Source organism: Photinus pyralis, unplaced genomic scaffold (assembly GCF_008802855.1).
Source record: "Photinus pyralis isolate 1611_PpyrPB1 unplaced genomic scaffold, Ppyr1.3 Ppyr1.4_LG1, whole genome shotgun sequence".
NCBI classification, from domain to species: domain Eukaryota; kingdom Metazoa; phylum Arthropoda; class Insecta; order Coleoptera; family Lampyridae; genus Photinus; species Photinus pyralis.
This window is the reverse complement of record NW_022170249.1, coordinates 49,126,716-49,140,938: the sequence shown is the minus strand read 5'-3', so window position 1 is coordinate 49,140,938 and position 14,223 is coordinate 49,126,716. Positions and strand designations below refer to the sequence as shown.

At 33.9% G+C, this 14,223-nt stretch overlaps 1 protein-coding gene and 1 long non-coding RNA gene across 3 annotated transcripts in view; both read left to right on the top strand.

Annotated features, from left to right (window-relative positions):
- The window catches only part of LOC116179117 (semaphorin-1A-like), a 119,274-nt gene that overhangs the window by 77,395 nt on the left and 27,656 nt on the right, over positions 1-14,223 (top strand). The window lies entirely within an intron of this gene.
- LOC116179128 lies at positions 10,336-11,714 on the top strand. Of its 2 annotated transcripts, XR_004146959.1 has the most exons (5): positions 10,336-10,590; positions 10,846-10,969; positions 11,025-11,232; positions 11,287-11,446; positions 11,499-11,714. It is a non-coding gene; the product is annotated as an uncharacterized LOC116179128 (long non-coding RNA). The 2 variants fall into 2 exon arrangements; XR_004146958.1 differs by having other exon boundaries at positions 10,336-10,969.

The window sequence follows — 14,223 nt, the reverse complement described above, 5'->3', positions numbered from 1 at the left end:
GGAGACTCGGGAGCCTCGATCAACTTTTTAAAATTTTAAAGAAAGCAACTGCGCAAATTTTGTTTAACACAGATTCACAGAGAGATAAATAAACAAAAAAAAACGTTGAACATGAGAACTCTACAATAGATTCAAATAAACACATTTACAAAAACAAAAGAATTTATTTCGAACCACGTACGCAAAAACTACTGAAGAAAAAACTGAAATAAAGATCAGCACACGCCCGTTACATTCACCCCGCACGCAGTTGGCCGACACAAATAAACAAAGAAAATCTTAAAATTACTTACAGTTTTTCGAACAATAATCTCTTAATCTAGTCCTTAACGAGGTGATAGTGTAACAATAATGGCACTAGAATGTTTTTCTGTATCCGCCATTCCTGGTTGGTTACTTTTTCAACTCAACAGAATTGGATGTCTCGATTATGTTCTCGAATGCTCCAAATGGAGGACAGTGCAGATAAAAATTATACGGAGATCTAGGACAAGGCAGCAGTCTTTTATCGAGTGCAATTTCAATATTACTGCATAATACGATTAGGTTCTGTTATTCTGTTATTCTATTAACCTCTAAATAGAAGTGCACAATGAAAATGGATTTAACCATCAAACCTAAATTTCTTGCCGGATCTCATATGGGAAGAATGTTTTCATCACATAACAGCAAAACTTCACAGTTTTATAACATCGGAGAGCATTTTATATCCGCTATAATGAAAAATTTTTGCTATTATCGTAGACCTAGTATAATGGAAAACCCTTGTTTCCATTTCAATGGCATTAGAAAATAGGGGATTTTTTTATTATAGTCTCTGTACACGCGCTGATGAGCTTTTCGTTACTTTGCTAAATAAACGCAACCGTCTGCATTTGCTGCGTTTGTTAATCGTTAGAAACAATAATTCTTTGTTTGCATGTCCGATTTGAATAATATTCGGCAACCACCAGAAGTTAAGTGTGATTGAAAGTATGCAAATAGATACAATAGGGAGTGGGGGTGACCACATTCATGAATACAATTCCTCTAACTGAAAGCAGTAAGATAATACAAAGTGAAAATAAAAATAAAAAACGTTTACATAATTTCAGTTACATACATAATGAAAATCTACACGTTTCATGTATTTTTTTGTTTGCTTAATAAAAAAATTAACATGTAAATTGCAAAAATGTTTTTTAAAAATATGCAGATCGTATTTTATAATAGTATATGCGAATCTCTGTTTATATTGCGGTGTCTCGCAAACCTCATAGAATTATTTTGTACGGTAATTAGCGTTAAACTCTCGGTGATATTTATAAAGCTATATGCAATAACTATTACAATATTATATGTAAAGCCTTTCTGGGATTAATTTTCAACGTTGTCGTAAAAGCTAATTTCAAAAGCACTATATACTCATACAACTGCAAAACCAAAACCCTACAAATTCGAAGGGAGTTACAGCTCTGGTTGTTTATCCCACCACAGTTGTAATACAGAACGGCTATAAATAGTATTAGCATAAAATAAATTAAACAATCTAAAAGGAATGGGAATCGATTAAGTTTGCAGCTTTTAATTTAACTTTAACTGTATACCAAATTGAACCTGCATTTATTTAAGTTGTTGAGTGATTTTTAAATGTTTCTTTTCCACAAAATGGGCAATTTGACTGATTTTTATAATGCATAACAATCTTCAGCAGAACCTTATTACAAAGCAAACATATCTATTTCAACTTTATGTACATCCCGTAACTGATCATAGATCGGTTAAGGGCAATTTTTCAATCTTTCTCGATCAAATTATGAATTCTCTTGAACATTCTGTTTCCTGTTTCACTCAACACTATGGCGCTGTTATATTACATTACAATTACTTCAAAGGTGCTTTGTTTAATACAGAATGGACATTACCTGTTAAGATTATTTGTGGCAATGTACAGCCATCAAAGCCGATTAGCACACCTAAAATATGACGTAGAGTACAATAAATTGTTCAATTAAAGGTAGCTTCCTAAAGTTTATTTTTAATGTAGTAAGTTAAGGAAGTACCTCGCAGGAAGTATCGTATATGTAGCTTAATTTTTATTTATTTTCCTCGAGTTATTGGCAGTGTACGGCAGCATAAAGTCTGACACGAAAGATACCATATAAATTTTATTCCTATACTTTTTATAAAACCCAACGGTCGTATATCCTATCACATGAATCTATCTCAATGTCGCCTGGGTTATGTTAGGGGGTAATATATCACACCCCTCAAACGCAGAATGCTCACAAGAAGTTTACGCGAAAATAGCTACGACGAAGGTACTTTATTTTTTAGAAAGAGAAGCGCGTATACTTAACGATGGGCGAGTAAAATGTATTAATTCAGTTAATGGGGTAGTATGAATATTAAAAAATTCTTCAGTGCTAAACTACCCATTGTCTTTATCTACGCTATATGATGTAAAGTAGCTGTATAAAGTTTACGTTTACGGCGCTATAACATTTTTATGCTTCGCAAAAATCTTGTTTGGAATTACTATTAATTCTTAAATCAACATAAAATGCAATAAAAAGGTATCCACTCCAGATTTTCTTCTACGTGGGATGCAGCTGTTCCCCCTAAGTTACAAACTTTTATAATGTTATACGCCAAAAAAATCAAGGTGGATTCGATATTGTGCGTTAATTTAAACGACTCCAAGTGACAGGTGCGTTTGAAGCAAAATGAAAGAAATTCTGAAAGGCCGTATACTGCTGTGATCCCACGTTGGATGCCAAATAAATAATGCTGTGTGCAATGGCACGCAATCAACTATACCGGCCAAAAACACCTGTCCCGCTAGCTCAAAACAAACGAAAATTGAACAATTGAACCATTTCTCCTCGTACACTTCCGGCGTCTGCTACAAAGAAAAGTCCCAATCTTGACCTAAATCAATAATTTGGGAGACTCGGTGGCCTTGATTTTTCCGAAAATTCCAAAGAATTGCTCAACACCTAAAATAAATCTTGGATTTATTTTATTTATAATTTATTATAATTTATTTATAATAAATGATAAATAAATCATAATAAATTATAAATAAAATCAATCTTGGATACGAAATGAAAAATCTGACATGAACATTCCATTTTGGTCGCACAATGGGTTCGAATAACCCCACATTTCGTTGATGACAAAGACAGAAATGTATTCCGAAACACATTAAATGAAAGTTCAAACAAAATTCCTGAAAGAAGGAGAACAATGTTTGTTTGGGCATAGTACCCCGCACGCAGACTGTCGATACTCTTAAAATTACTTAGTTTTTTTAATCTTTTATGAATCCTCGTAATATGGTCGTGAATGGTATACGATATTCAGGTACACTTATCAAAGACACACAAAAACACCCGCTGATAGCTTCAGGAATCTTCACTTTGTTAATTAAATTAATTAAATTAAAATTTAAGGTACATAACTTTCGTCTGATATCAAAAGTTCTTATTGCAAACGACCAGATGCCTCAACATTTTAACACGTAATTTCCCGTTTCATAATGAAATACAACAACAATTATTCGCATGACATACTCATCACTCCCAAGACTTTTAAAGATACAAAAGGCCTCAAATACATGAAAGAATTTAAAGTCATTAAAGGTTTGATGATCCTTTCCTGCCATCACAGGAAAATAAATACTTTACGTTTCTAAAACGATCTAGATTGCTATTGGAGACACATTGAGATTTTGAGAGAATCTTAAGGACTCGAATAGCTTACCGAAAACTCTTTGAGGGGCTTGGATGTTTTTAGAAACTTAACACTCTCCGTGTCGTGTCTCTTTAATACTTTTGAACTGCATTTGAATTTTTAAAGGCTCTTAACGACTTTCAAAAGGTCCGAAAGACTCTAAGAGTTAACTACGTATAAGGGATCAAAGTATCTAAAAGAATTCTTGGAGCTTCTTTGACAACGGTGATAACTTTTGGACCTGTAAAAACTAGGTCCTTAAATTTTCTGTAAACTTCGAAAGCTCTTACAATATTATAACTCTGAAAGTGATTCACAAAAACTCTTTAAACACTCGGCTCTTATAGAAGGAAGGGAATTTTAAAGACTGAAAGTGTCTGAAAAGCACTGAGGCTCTTGGGTACGTCCTTAAACACTGTTAAAATGTACTAAAGATTTTGAAGGGCTATTAGAATTTTGAAGAATTGACAAGTTAATTGAAGGGTCTGGCTCCTATATAAGATCTGGGTTCTGGAGTTTCTTGACTACAAGGTTCAATTATTAAAAGTTCTTAAGGCTCGGTCCGTAAAAGTTCTTTAAATATTTTTGTTTCAAAGCTCCTAGAATTCGAATGCTTTGATACCCTTAAAAGTTCTCAAAATCTCACAAAAGCCCTTAAAGGCTCGGTTTTTAGGGTGAGTAGATAATTATCTCTCAGGTTTGGAAATAGGAAATAGTCGGAGGGGGCTAAATCTGGTGAATATGTTGGATGGGGTAGCAGTTCGTAGCCCAATTTATAGAATTTTGCCATGGTGGCTACTCATGGTGCATGGTGTCTTGGCGTCGCTGGTGGTTTTATACGCAAAAAATTATGCTTAAATTCAATTTTTTCCATTTTGGTCAAAATTCACACAGTTGTCTGCTTTCAGTAGCTATCAAACAAAAACTAAATGGCGTACCTTGTTCAAAACTATACAGTAGTCTATTGATAGATGGCGGTTGACGGGAGCAGCGACTTTATAGAGACAGTTACGACAATAGCGTGTCTAATTTTTAATTGGTCCTTGAGATCGGCGGCCATGTTGCATCGAGTATATTAATATGCAACACATATCATACGTGCATTGTGTGTTGCCTATTTCTAATTTGAATTTTAGATGCAACATGGCGGCTGGGTTCCTACTGTCGACATTGTCTCTATAAACTCACTGTACTCGGTTACCGAAGATTTGTATACGCACTACTGCAGCAAAATTTTAATACACGCTTCCATTCTCTTTTAAATCACAAATGTACCGATCTAATGGGCTCTATTCTTCATCAGATTATTTTGATGCAGTTACACTTAATTAGTTTGATGTAATTTAGATATTCTTCCGGCGAACTATATTTTAGCAACGAGCAGGCAGAGAGCCGGCTACAAATAAACTTGGTAATTAAGTAAACTTTTAAAGTTACAGTCACTAATTAGTTTTATAAAAAGTGTATGTGTTTTCTCCGGTAGAATTACACCATAAATTACTGCTCTTCCATTTCTTTTATGGCGTAGCATAATGTGGTAAATAAAACTAAACTAATTCGTTTACCAAGTTTGTTGGTAACGGGGTATAAATTCGGCCTACGCTTCCAATGTAAATTAGATGGAGAAGTGTTCATTATCAAATAGCCTGGATGAAATGCGATATTTATTAATGACGAGGTGAGGATGAGAGGCAATTTGCAGGTGACTGTGTATGCTTCCATTTTTGTAAAATGTAAACGTGGCGAATTGACAAGGTTTTATACTAATGCATCTGAAAATCGCTAGAAATATATTTGAGGCGGTATGATCTGGATCCAAGGCAGTGATAGACAGACAGCCAGACTGTTTGATATCTAATTATTTCCTCCAGAGAATTTTTATCTGTCTAGTGAAAATCTTTGTGTGCGGTTAGTGTTGATGCCAGTGGGAATTTCTTGCACATCTGACGGACGTCGACGCTTTGTGCATCCATAAAATTCTATTTCCTCCATTGTTACCAGAGACCTAAGATGCGAGCTACACAGATATTTCATAACAAGGTACAAATTCAATTAGATGTAGGTTATTTACAAATTCAATTTGGTGTATTATACCTACACGTTACTTTTAAACTGAAAATAATTCCGTGCAATCACTTCCGCGTAATTAAATTGAAACTTTTATTAAAACACTATTCTCCCTCGGATAGATGTTTGAGAGAAAATTATGAAGTAATGCACTTATGGCGCATTTCAGAAATAAGCTTTTATGTCTCGGCAACGTCGTAAAAAGACAAAGAAATCCCGAACTAAAAATAACTTTTAAAATTGCAAGCTACAAACAAGATCCTTTTTGTTCGAAAACGAACGCTGCATTTCCTTGATAGGCCAGATCATTTCAGCGGGAGTTAGACTAGTTAAGGTACACTCGACACAAAGAAAATTTTCTCTTGAAAAGTCCATACATTCGCGTCACGTAATAATAGCAGTTTTAGATTTCCAACAAACTACGCTTTTCAGATAGAGATCATGCAAGTTTGATAAGTTTTCAAGTTTCAAAATATGTGGTTTTTAACTAATGGAATAAGCATTTAATTTGAACTTTTCCCACTTCGGTTATTGGAGCTTTTTTTATTACCGCTATGTGAAAAGTATTGAGTTGGGCACACAGAGAAACTAAAGAATTGTGTTGTAATGCGGGTTGTCTGTAACGTTTTTAAATCGAGTAGTGGCGCATTTATTAAATAATAAATAAATGTGAAAGTTGATGTTTGTGAACAGATCTGAAGCAGCTGAAAACAAGCCCATGGAAATGAGGTCTTTAGTAAATTTCAAAAGAGAAAAGAGAATACTTACCGAAAGGGGGAACAATGCAAACTAAGAGATCCTTGGTCCGGTCTTGATAAGTTGAAGAAATAAATTCATTGACAGGGTAGAATATAAACAATAATTGTTGTCACAATCGAGGGTGATTTTGTAAATAATCTCAAAATATCACTGTAATACACTGTAATACCTAGATTTGAAATGTCAACGGTTCAATTTAAATTTGCAAAAATTAACAAATCATAACAGGCTTCTGTAGAAAACAACGGAACTATAATTGTTAAATGACTATTCAAACAAATATAGTAATTACAATTCGATTGTATCGAAAATCAATATGTAATCAAACGTTATATCAAGGAGTCGTTTGAACTACCGTTCGCAACCTCTCGAGCTCAGAAAGGGCGCTTTTCTGCTTTATTTATCTACACTATTGTGATAGCAATATCTAACGTTCGATACTCGGGTACCGTAATTAACACATTTAATGAAAAACAATAATTCAATTTATAACTAAACAATATCAAAATTTTGACCGAGAACGAATCGTCCGTACACATCGGTGATGTACAAAGGCATATACGTGACGTTAACTTAAGAAAACTACTTTACGATGCACATATAACTAAATTTCTATACAACAACAACATTCAAAATGTAAATAAACTAGCACGAACATAGTAATGTATCACGTGATGTCTCCATTGTCTCTTAATTTAAGATGGCCGTGGAAATATTCCACAAAGAATATCGATGTGGACAGCAATAATCAGGTAGACAGTAATGAAGAAAATAAGCCAGAAGTAAAAAAAAAACCTAAAAATCATTATTCAAAGTCAATCTGAATAAGCAATTGCAGTGTACATACCGTAAACGGCCCTCGAACTTGTAAATATATCCGCAAAAGTGCGGAAGCAACTCACAATAGAAAACCTTTTGAAAATATCATACAGCCGGTCCCCTTTTATAAAAACACGACGCAAAATCTAAGAAAAAATATGGCAAGTATCTTCTCTGCAAGTATCTGGCCTGTACGGGGAATTGTTGTAGTAGTGCGCACGCAGAAAAGAATTAACTACGGAAGCGACATCTGCACGACTGCTAGTGGGAAAATAAAAACCTCAAACTACATCTAAACTAAACGGATTTACAAAGGAAATACCTAGATGGCGTAGGAATATAGGTATTAAAATCACATAACATTTTTGTGGCACTCAAGGGCATAATTTGAGCGCTTTCAGTGCGGGTTTCCTACCCCTTCGGGTGCTGATAAGCAGCTACGTCATTTACGGTGGATATGACTGGACTGTATAACGTTTCACCATGTGCAAAACGAGCAAATTACAATTAGGGATAAAATCTCAACCCCACTCGGATGGATCGGGTACTAATTGTTCACCCTGTAAATCAAAAAGATAGTCGGAGTTTTCACAAAATTCAGTACGAAAATACGTCTCATGGATCCTTTGCGAAAAAATCTGGGACACACTCTCTTGTTGCGCTTGAGGCCATGGCCCATGGATTATGCCGCATTTATCGATTTAATATACAGGGTGTGCCTAAAATAAGAGTGTGATTCGTTTGAAAATGTGTGTGGTCTCTTGTAATTTTTTCGTATTTGCGACCGTTATCGAGAAATCAATATTCGGTATTTGGCTAAATGAAAGTAACATTTTCAAAATGGTCCAGTAGGCACGGGATAATCTCTTGTTTTGATTAGTTTAGACAGTCGGCTTTTGAAATTGTATCTTGTGTTTGCATTAGCCTATAAATTAAAAGTTTAAATTGTAAAGTGTACGGTGAAATAATAACCCCCTGTAGATCAGTAACGAAGCGTTTAAGGACCTATGTTTATTGTGAACTTTTAGTCATAAAATTAGACAAAGAATTAGCCCCTTCCGTATATTAAAGGCTCATTTCATTCACCTGTATTTAAGTGTAGAGTGGTGTCTAGGGGAAGTGCTTTGAAGGCGACCATAGCCATAAGTTTATAACTTGTTGTTTTCGCCTACTTATTTTGCACTTTTGTCTTCATAATACTCCAAAATCCTAGACGTTATTCGAAGAGAAATAAAAATGAGTAAGGAGACATTCAGCAAACGAAAAAATTTCCTTTGTCATAGTTAAATTAATATAATAGCTGAAGCGATATAAAATTTATTGTTTCCAAATTCAACATACATTAAAAACTTTTTTTCGAGACTGTCGTTTATAACTTTACGTTAGAGTTAAGTTTAAGATTAATAAACTTTCCTTTTCAGTCATCAGAATTTATTTTTCATTTCATTTTCATTTTTCAACTCACTAATCAGCGATTTCATTTCACGGATGAAATATTTCATACAAATCAAAAAGTATTTTATTACAACTGCTCGCGAAAATGAATTTTCTGAGACGTTTAATATATTTCGAAAGAGTTTTCGTTACGAGGTGAACTGGTAAATTTCGGTTGTTCAAACATTAGGGTGGTCAAGACCGTGACAAATGACCAATGTACATTCATTTCGGGGGTTGTTCTTAAATGTCTACGTAGTGGAAACAGAAGTGCACTTCGCTTTGCAACGACAATTTCGAGATGGAATTCAATTAAGTAATGACAAAGTGGTGAGGGTCTTGCGAACATTTTTAACGAGAATCCTTTAATTCGTGGTTTATTAAAATTTTACTAATTAGTGATTTAGCTTATGGTTAAACAAAGAACGAGTCAATCGTTCGAAACTTAGTTTTTAAGAATATGGTGCGTGGAATTTAATTGGTTTTGCTATAATTAAAAAATCCCGAGCTTTTTATCGATGAGAAAAAGCCCGAACAACGCAAATTTGCATGCGACTAAAAATAGATTTAAAAATAATTCCGGACGTTTACATGGTTTTCTTATCTGTGACAGAGAAAATATGCGCCATATTTATAGTCCTTATCTGACAGAAACGGCAAAAAGGCTTCATTTTCTCGCAAACGAACGTGTTTTCATGATTCAAGTGTATTGATTTATCATCGAGCCTGGAAGGCATCGAGACTTTTATAGATAGGGGAAGATGTTGCAATTACGAGAGTGCACTTCAGAATCCTCTCTATTCGTCGGTGATAATCTCACCTGCCTAATGGCTACGTGATGCTAAAACTCTTATTTAGCCAGATCAACGCGCGGTATTCGACTTGGTACTTTCTTCTAACAGTGTTAATGCGATGTTTTGGTTTCGTAGGCACAATATTTACCTGTATCTACGTAAAAGCCGTACAATTTTAGACGAGGGGGAGGCCTAATGTGTCTACTAAGTTACCTCTGGGGGATGTTCAGTTGTATCTGCTGTTGGCCCTAATCTAATGCTCCCGCTCGAACAGAAAAATAAAAGGGAAAACAGAATGCCAGATACTTTTTTGCTTGGATTTAGATCCGCTTGATTACTTTTTGCTCAATTCTATTTTTTTGTTCAACATTTGCCCATGACACTTTGATAAATACGGGATAGATATTAGCTATTAGTTTTATTTCTTCTATACGTGCAAAAAGGGTGCGGTTATAAATATTACCTCTACGCAAACTTAGATTTTGAAAGGATTGCTTTACTAAAATTATTTATTATCGACGTAATTACTTTGAGTAAACTTCTGCAGAGCCCAGCAAACATGCATATAAATGATATATAGCATGCGAAGCTCAATCATATTACACTCGTTATATAACGATTTTCTGTACATGTTACATAACATTTCTTTTATTTTGAAATGTATCACACATCCTTTGAGAACATATTCACGGTATATATTACTATACAACTTTTATGATACATTGCAACTTGTCACTTGAACATATGCGATATATCGCAAATACAATCTACATTCACAAGTTTAAATTAATGACACTAAGCACATGCGCAAAGGCACGGTGAATTGTGCACATGTAAAGTCCCTAGATTACTTCTAGGGACTTTATGCACATGCACACGCTTCCGAAAATTTGATGCAATTAGGGTGGTTTTAATAAAAGTTTAATTTGTGTTTATTATTATAATATATATACAAACAGTTCTGTGGTGAAGTTTTAGTTTTTGGCATGCTACCCAGCGACATGTAAGTACCTAGAAAGTTTTTATATTTGATTAAAATTTGTACATTAAAGCGATCTTAACCTAACTTTATATGCACTTCATGTACGATTCTTTTTAACATATTTCATTAGGGCGACGCTCAAAAATACACTTTGTGGTTTGTTTAGTAACCGACGTTCACAAGTTTGCAAAGGTATATTAAATGAGTAACCTGGCACTTACCTAAACCTTGCGATAGTTACCGCATCACTGATCGTCAATTAATATTTGTTCGTAGCAAGTTTTTGGACCTTACACAACAAAACAAAATGAAAAGAAGCAGAAAAGATTTGGTGTAGAAGAATTCATACAATCACCAGCCACTCCTGTAGCAATCGACGTAGAAGTTAACAAGAAGTTTGGTAGGCGATAAAGGCTTCTTGTTTAATAAATATAATAATGCTAATATTTTTTTAGACAAAATTTTGGAAATGCTGCATTCTGTCCATTTATATGTACGTAGCATTGATGAAATTTAAAAAAATTACACTCGGTGACAACTGAAGAACGTAATCAGCCTACAGCTGAAACAAAATTTATAAACGATCTACTGCCAATCCCTAATATTGATGCTCTCAAACAATTTGAAGTTTTATTAGAGAATGAAGGCCATACTAAACAGTTTGTAAGTAATCGCTATTAAATATATGCCGCTTTTAAAATTTGCTTGTTTTTTCAGCACATAATTTTAAGTAACATTGGTGGTAAAAATGGAAAGGATAATATTCACCGTCTTTTAAAGAAAGTTTATTCAAACCAAATGTCTACAAAGTGCTCTTGGTTAGGACAAAGAGGAAACTTTAAAATTAGCACCACAAAAAGTATGCAAATTATAAAAGGTAAATCATTGATGCTAATTAGCTTAATATTTATATTGATTATCGTTTACAGGTGTCACAATAAATTCATATGTTGATGTCAAGGAAAGCGATTTCGAACGCATTTCCAGCGAATGGTTCCGGTTGGCAAAATTACGAGCAGACCGAGAAAGATAAATACCTATTTTGATATTCTTATTACCTTTTTATTTAACAGATTATTAATTACCTGTACGAGTTGTGTTACGTTTGCTATGTATATTTTACATAATAAATTAGTTAAAAGATACGTCTATGAAACATATCTATACATGACAATAAATATATCACAGATATATTTATGTATATATGATCTATATATCTCCAATACATTTATGTATATATAATCTATATATCTCAAATACATTATTGAAACATACCATTTATGTTACTAATGAAATATTATATACATAGTTGATACATGTCTATGTTGCTGACATAGAGCTATCCTCGTGTAGGAGTATTTTATATATTTGATACTTAGGAAGGAAATAATCTATACAGCTTTGATACATATCTTTGTTGGCTGGGAGCAAGTTTAACCGACTTGCTTAAAAAAAACGCTAAAAGAGAGCTTTACATTGAATTATGAATACTTTCACGTCTACATTGGTTTTTGTTCGGTGAAGTTTTGCTGGCAAATTTCTAGTGTAGTACGTATACCCAAACAAAAACGTCTTCGCAAAATAGGCAAGATAGTTTACAAGCTTCCCAGAATCTTAAAAAAAAGTTTTCTACTTACGGTTATGGGTATGGAAACAAAACATCAAGATTATAGCCATCCTGCAGCGGAAAATCACAAATTTAACAATGCATGGCAATTTTAACAAATTTATTTATCTCAATAAAACTTATTTCAACTCGCTTTTAACCCGTCAATTCATTACTGGTTTTGTGCAATGATTTAGCTCACTTCTATTCTGAGCGCCTTTTTGAGATGTACCTACCCCCGGCTATTTACTTTCAAAGATTAAATTCAATGAAAAACTAATAGACCATTTTAGCGCCTTAAACATGTTTTTCTTTACTCATAGTATATGCTGCGCTGACAACCACTAGAGTTCATCTACGAAACTCACTAAAATACCCTATCAAAGAGTAAATAAAACTTTTACTTACAATATTCAATCATAAAATGCATAACCTCTCCTACCATTCTTATTATTGTGTAAATTTCATGCTTTCCGAAGTTAAAGGTAACACAAACATTTTGGTTGACCTGCTAACTGTCTTTACTGCAATACGATGAGTTGTATGGTTGTTACTTTTTTTTTGTAAACCAATTTTTAAATGAACGGAGTTTGTTATAACCGCATTTTGACCGATTCGCAGTGTTTGAGTCACGACTGACTGCCTTAAAAAATGAGGTGTATTAGCCAGTACCGTACATTCTAATCAACTGCGCGGAGATACAGTGGTAAAGAACTCCATTCAAATTAAAAATTGTTTTACAAAAAAGTGATGTTTTTTTAAAATTTAAATCACATTGCTTTATTGAAATAATAGCGAAGCTAGTCGTGCACGTAAAATTTTTGAGTTGGTTTTAATTTCATAATTCACGATGTACGGTTACTTTTATTTTGGCCCTAAGTCTACATGTTTTTGCGTCTTCTTTTATTCAGTTTTTTTTATTGAAAATTTTTATTTAAGTTCAAAGAAGATGCAAAAGTCAATCTTCTCAGCTTGCCCAAGATTCGTAACAATTTAAAATAGTTTTAAATTCCAAAAATGTGCCGTGCCTTTGTAATTTGCAAATGATTTTCAAAGTACTTAAATCGAACCATAAAAAAAAGTCTAAGCACATTCCAGGATTAATTGATTTTCACGGGGAATTCATTATACCAAAATCTTTCAAAACGATGCTGCAGATTTAAATATGTCTAAACACAAAATTCCAACAAAGGAAACATTTTTACAAATTTCCTATTCCATCCTAAGTTAGGACGCAAAAAAGATTCCGATTTCGATGAAATTTTTCAACGTAAAAATAACGAATCCAAAATTACAATTTGAAGAAACATTTCAACTACAATTCTTGATCGGACGATAAAAATGGTAATTTCGTGAATTGAAAAGTCAGTTTTGTTAGTACACAGGCCTCTAAGTCAATAATTAGAAACGTAACGATATTTTGCCAAGGAGTGCAGTTGAGAAACTATGATTCCATTGTTTTCGTGATACCAAATTGCGTCGAGCGGATATTTTGTCAAAAAGAGCACACCCAATAACCTAGGCAAATCCCATTCTAGAGGCAGCGGAAGAATCTAAAATTAGGATTTGAAAATTTAAAAAAATCCAACTGCATTTCTTAGTCGGATAACAAAAACGCAATTACTCGTGGCGTATTTAACAGAAAAACTGCCGAACATTATTGTGACATTTAAAAAAAGGGGAAATTTTATATCCGAAATTGTCAAGTATAATTGAATAATCACCAAAAAGTGGTCGCGCTAATCGAGTTTTACCATACGACATAGTACACGCCTATAGTGGTTTTTTTGAATATCATACGATCATACGAAGTTTAGTTTTGATAGTTTTATCTGCACTTTTGAATAACAAAATATTTTTCGCCCCTTAATCATACTTTTATTTTGACATACTTAATTGTTACATTCTGTAATAAATCCCCTAATCTAAACTGCTCGCATGTTACGTACCATCATGTTCCGCACATTGCTACAGCCTACCTAGACCCTGAAGGTGTGCCAGACGGCCATCAAATTTCGCTGTCTCAAGCCCCCCCCCCCCCTCCATGA